Here is a 6,304-nt window from a genome sequence, read left to right on the forward strand (position 1 = left end):
ACTGATTTTGCTCACACCACCCATCTGCTTCACATTTTCACCAATTTTTCAGCTTGACCCCTAAATTGGAGTCCTAATTTTCACTTACTCAAGAGTTTGTCGAGCCCAACGAGGTCTAGGAGGAGATGAAGGATGAGCTTCCTAAACTACAAGTGGATACTGTGGAGGTGTGACCCTATGAGTTATAGTTGAGGGAGAATCATAATATGAGTCCCTATCATCACTATACATAATGGAAGGAGTAGAAGGATGTGGGGCTAAGCTAGGAGAGCTTTCCTCAAAGTGAACACTCCTCTCAATGAATACCTTGTGTGTTTATGGATCCATAAGTCTATATGCCTTAACACTCTCAGTACATCCCAACAAATATGCAAGGCCTACTTTGAGGTTTCAATATCTTGAGTTTATATAGAAGAATGTGAGCCCATGTTAGACACCTAAAGAACCTGAAATATCTCACAATCAATTTTATACCACACCAATCCTGAAAAAGAGTGATATACTCTTCAAAGCCTTATGGGAAAATTGATTTTGGATGCGTGTGGCACAACTTATAGCTTCTACCTAATATGTTGGACCAAGAGAATGAACATGAATCATTCCGCTAGCCATCTCCTTAAGTATTATATTCTTCCTTTCTGCAACACCATTCCACTATGGAGTGTAGGCAACTAAGTGCAAAATATCAATCTCCTCAAGAGTAAAAAATTTCTCAAGTCTATTGTTCACATATTCCCTTCCATTTTTTGTGCAAAGGGTCTTGATGACTAACTTCCCCGATTTGTTCTTAACATGAACCTTGAAGGCTAGAAATCTATCAAACACTTCACTCTTGTGAAGAAGAAAGTAGACCCAAGTGAAGCGGGAGTAGTCATCAATGAAGGTGAGCACATAACGTACCTTGCTAAATGAAGGCATTGAAAATGGGCCCACTACATTGTTGTAAATTGATTGAGGAACTCCCAAAGCTCTCCAAGATTTCCCCTTATCAAACTTCGATTCAAGATTCTTGCCCATGGAACACTCTGAACATACACTTGTTGGACATTACTGCTGCTAGGATATATTGTTTTCATTGATGTCAACATATTTATGCTCGGGTGATTGCATATTGGTTTTTTAGGATATTGGTTTGGTGTGTGGAGTATTTATAGTGTCATTATATTCTTCTGTATTGATTTTGGTGATCCAGGAAGCTTAATTGATCATATCAAATGATTCGGTTTTCCAGTTTGTTTTTCTGATTAGTGCTTTGCAAAGTTCAGTATTTCCTCCAGTATATTCCAACAAGATCAGATCTTGAGTTGAGATTTTGGCATATTGTTTGGAAAGGTCTTGTGTATCTTCGTTGCAAATGGTTCATGATTTGGTACACCACATGTTATATTTCTTTGTGACAGTTGTTGTTGTATGAGTATTCTTGATTTTTAGATGTTGACAGATAAAGATTTGATAAGTGGTGTTGGTGTAGCTGTTATTGATGATTCTAACATTCTTACTAGTGTTTCCTAATTTTATCCTTTTTTTTTTGGTGATCCAAATTGATTGTTGTCTTATTTTTAGGTGATTTTGCTGAACAAATGATGTTCTTCATGTTTATGTGGTTTTGTTGGCAGTGTAGCATGTTGCGGTTGATCTTGACATGATTTGCAGTGGCGTTGCATGTTTGGAGATTTTATTTAGGTACATGTTATGTCATGTATATCATTATATTGGTCCAATTGTCGATCTTTGTATCGTGTGATGTAATTATGTAATTGTGAGTTGAGGGTTTAGTCGACCTTATTGTCAAGGTTGATGAATTGTATAAATAAGTGATATTATCATGTAAGTTAGGTGTCATGGTTGTGTTTTCATTATTAAAGAGAGTGGTGTATGTGCGATCAAGAGATTCATCCTTCAGCATTGTGATTGAGCAGAGATTGGTGTTACAGAGAAGGTAATTGTGCTTAACAAAAACTATCATCAGGCATTTGCAGATGCTATTATTGTAGTTCACCCCTTCCGGATTGTAGTGTGAATCTTGTTGTAAGTCAATGAGACTTTCCAGAGGGTTATAGCCTTCTAGGTCATTAGCTTTTAAGAAATGAGCTCTAGATAGTGTGCTTGGATGCATGTACATTCTCCATTGTAATATTTTCACATACTACTATAGAGTATCATCTTATTGTGTGTAGGTTCCCATAGTGGTTTTTCCGTTAATCGGTTTTTCCACATAAAAATCTTGGTGTTGTATGTTGTGCTATCAATTTTCTTGTCTTTGTTATTGCTGCAGTTTATCAGATCTATATTTGTGGTTAAGTTTGTAGATTTGGTGAAAAAAGATTCACCCCTCCTCTTAGTTTTCCTTCTTTGTTGTTGCCAACAATTGGTATCAGAGCTAGATCCTCCGGAAGAAGCTTAATCGCTTGAGGAGATCCAGGATGTCAACTGGAACTAGAGGTGTTATCTTTAAGAAGAAGAGTCTGAGATTTGATGGAAGTAACTATGCTATATGGAATAATTGGATGGAAGTGAAATTGAGATGTCTTGGAGAATATTACTGGAAGACTACAAAGAATGCCTATTCTACTCCTTTGAATGGACTGGTTACTACTGATGAGATCAAGGAACCCGAACATAACATTAGAGAGAAGGAAGCATTGCTGAGTTCCCTTACTAATTTAGAGATGATAAATGTAATGGGACTTCATACCCCACATGAGATATGGGAGAAGCTTTAGACCCTGTATGAAGGAGATAAACAAGTGAAAGTTGCTAAGTTGCAGAGTTTGAAAGAGAAGTATGAGATGTTGAAGATGGGAGAAGATGAGAACATAAATACCTTTATGGATAAGGTGAATTACCTTGTCCTAGATACCACATGTGCCGGTGGAACCCTTGAAGAAGACAAAATTATTGCTAAGGTGTTGAGATCTTTTTCTCCTACTTACAAACACAAGGTAGCTTCTATTGATGAGATCTAAAGTGTAACTATCGAGACAAGAGATATGCTGGTTGGAAAGATTGCTACATTTGAGCTGAGCGAATTTGGTGTATCACATGGAAATTCTGAGACAACATTTAGAGCATCTATATCCAGAAAGAAGAAGTATGATCCTGAATAATGTAGAATATTCAGATATGAAAGAGAAAGGAGAGAGATGGAAGAATAGGAAAGAGAACTGGATGAGCTTGAAGAATTGATTGTTGGAGATTTCCTAAGGGACCTAGTAAGTATGATAAAATTGCCCTTTAAATGTTTCTCTTGCAATAAGGTAGGACATTTTGCCTCTAGGTGCCCAGAGAGAATGACTACGTATGATAGGCATAATAAATTTGATAAGCATGATAGAAATCATAGATATGAGAAGTATGACAAGCCTTACAAGTATAACCAAAAGTATAAGTATCTATTATGCTGCCGATGAAGGTGTTACAAAGGAAGAATCAGAAGGAGATGATGTTTTGTTTCTTGCCATTAAGTAAGATGGACCGGTACCTGTTGATTCCACTAGCTGCACTATTAAGGAAAATGCTTTAGCTGCTAAAGTTGAAGAAAAAGAAGAGTGGGTAATTGATAGTTGTTGTTCACATCATATGGTTGGTGATAAATGCAAATTTGTGAGTATGAAAATATATGATGATGGAATAGTGATATTTAGAGATGACAAAGCCTATGTGATCCGTGATAGAGGTTCTATTTTCTTTCATGGTAAGCATAATACTGATGATGTTCTATATGTTGAAGGTTTGAAGCATAATCTTTTGAGTGTTGGACAGATGGTTGACAAAGATTATGATTTGCAATTCAATAATGGTAAACGTAAAATCCAAAATGCCTTAGGTATAGAGATTGCATCTGGAACTAAGACTAAAGGTAATATCTTTCATTTGAATTATGGTGAGAAAAGTTGGTTTATTTCTCAAATTGATGAAAGTTGGTTGTGACATAGGAGAATGTGTCATGTTAATTTTAATTCAATGATTAAGATCAGTTCTACTCAAGTTGTTAGAGATCTGCCTAAGATTGTTAAGCCTGCTAATTCGGTATGTAAGCAATGTCAATTTGGTAAGCAAACAAGAATTTCTTTAAAGGTAAATTAGTATACATTTGATGGATTTCTATATCTTGTGCATACTAACCTATGTGGACCTATAGATGTTAGAAGTGTGTAGGGAGACAAATATTTTATGTTACTAATTGATAATTATTCCAGGATGATGTGGGTTCTCATTTTGAAGGAGAAATATGAAGCATAGAAAAATTCAAGATATTCAAAGCCAAGGTTGAGACTAAGTCAGGATTGAAGGTGAAATGTCTGAGATCTGATAGGGGAGGAGAATTTTGTTTTGGTGAATTTGATTCATTTTTTGAGAAGCATGGGATTAGAAGAAAATTATCTTCTCCTAGAATCCCATAGTAGAATGGAGTTGTTGAAAGGAAGAAGATGACTGTTTTGGATGCCGCAAGGACTATTCTTATTGAATAGAATGTTCCAAAGATCTATTGGAGAGAAGATATTAGCACCAATGTTTACACATTCAATCGAGTTCATAGTAAAGGTGATTTCAGTAAGACTCCTTATGAGCTATAGTTTGGTCATGTTCCTACAGTGAGATATTTTAGAATATTTGGTAGCAAAGTTTATATCAAGAGAGATGATGGTATAGGAAAGTTTTATGCAAGAAGTGATAAAGGACTTTTCTTGGGATATTCAACAAAGAGAAAAGCCTACTGATGCTATAATAAGAGACTAAGAAAGATAGTGGAAAGTGAAAATGTGAGGGTGGATGAGAACCTTGGAAAAAAAATTAGAGTTTGCAGATATAATGATGGTCAACACATTATTTTAAATCCTATTCAGACTGAAGAATTTAAGCAGAATGATCCAGTAGAGACAGTTAATCTGGATGTTGATGCTATCAGTGGAGAGGTGCAGGAATTTGAAAATCAAAACAATCAGAAGACTTTAAGGTATGTAAGATTGAATCATTCTAAAAAATAAGATTATTGGAAACAAAAATAAAGGTGTAATGACTAGAAGAAGGTTAGTTGTTGAAGAGGTATGTTTGATTTCCAAAGTTGAACCTAAATATGTTGTTGAGGCTTGTAAAGATGAAAATTGAATGAGGGCTATGGAAGAAGAATTAGATCAAATTGAAAAGAATAACAAATGGGAGCTTGTGCTTAGACCTAAAGATAAGAATGTTATTGGTACTAAATGGGTATTCGGGAACAAATTAAATGAAGTCGGTGAATTTGTTAGAAATAAAGAAAGATTGGTATGCAAAGGATATTCATAGAAAGAAGGGATTGACTATGAGGAGAATTTTTCTTTGGTAGTCAGACTTGAAGCAATTAGACTATTGCTTGCATATGCTGCCTATAAATATTTCAAGGTATATCAGATGGATGTCAAGTCATCTTTTCTGAATGGCGATCTTGAGAAAGAAGTCTACATTGAGCAACCTGATGGATTTTCATTGTCAGATGATGGGGACATGGTATGTAAACAGAAAAAAGCTCTTTATGGACTGAAACAGGCCCCTAAAGCCTGGTATGCTAGATTGGATAAGTACTTGTTGAAATTGGGATTTAATAAAGGTACTATTGATAGTAATTTGTATTTTAAGATTGAGAATGATAACATCTTGATTTTTGAAGTTTTTATTGATGATATTATCTTTGGTGGAGATTATGACCTAAGTATGAAGTTTTCTGGTGATATGTAGAAATAATTTGAGAGGTCTATCATAGGTGAGATGAAATTTTTCTTAGGTTTGCAGATTTCACAGATTGGAAAATGTATTTTTATATCTCAAACTAAATATGTGAAGGAATTGCTAAAGAAGTTTGGATTATATGACTCTAAATTGGCTGGAACTCCTATGGTGACTGGTTGCAAATTGTCTAAGAATGATGAATCTTTGAAAGCTAATTAGAGTTTGTACATATCTATGGTTAGTGGACTGCTATATCTTACTTAGAATAGGCCAAACATTATGCATATTGTGTGCATGACTGCTAAATATCAAGGTGATCCAAAAGAGATTCATGTCATAGCTTTGAAGAGAATATTCGTATACTTGAAGGGAACTATGTATTATGGTTTGTGTTATCCAAGGAATGATGATTTCATGTTATGTTCTTGCACTGATGCTGATTAGGTTGGTGATGTTGATGATCAGAAGAGTACCTCCAGTGGTGTTTTCTTTTTGGGTAAGAAATTAGTTTCATCGCCTAGTAAGAAACAAGATTCGGTGTCCTTATCTATTGCCAAAGCTAAGTACATTGCTGTTGTTGCTGGTAGCTGCACTCAAG

This window comes from Cryptomeria japonica, chromosome 11 (assembly GCF_030272615.1).
Source record: "Cryptomeria japonica chromosome 11, Sugi_1.0, whole genome shotgun sequence".
Taxonomy (NCBI): domain Eukaryota; kingdom Viridiplantae; phylum Streptophyta; class Pinopsida; order Cupressales; family Cupressaceae; genus Cryptomeria; species Cryptomeria japonica.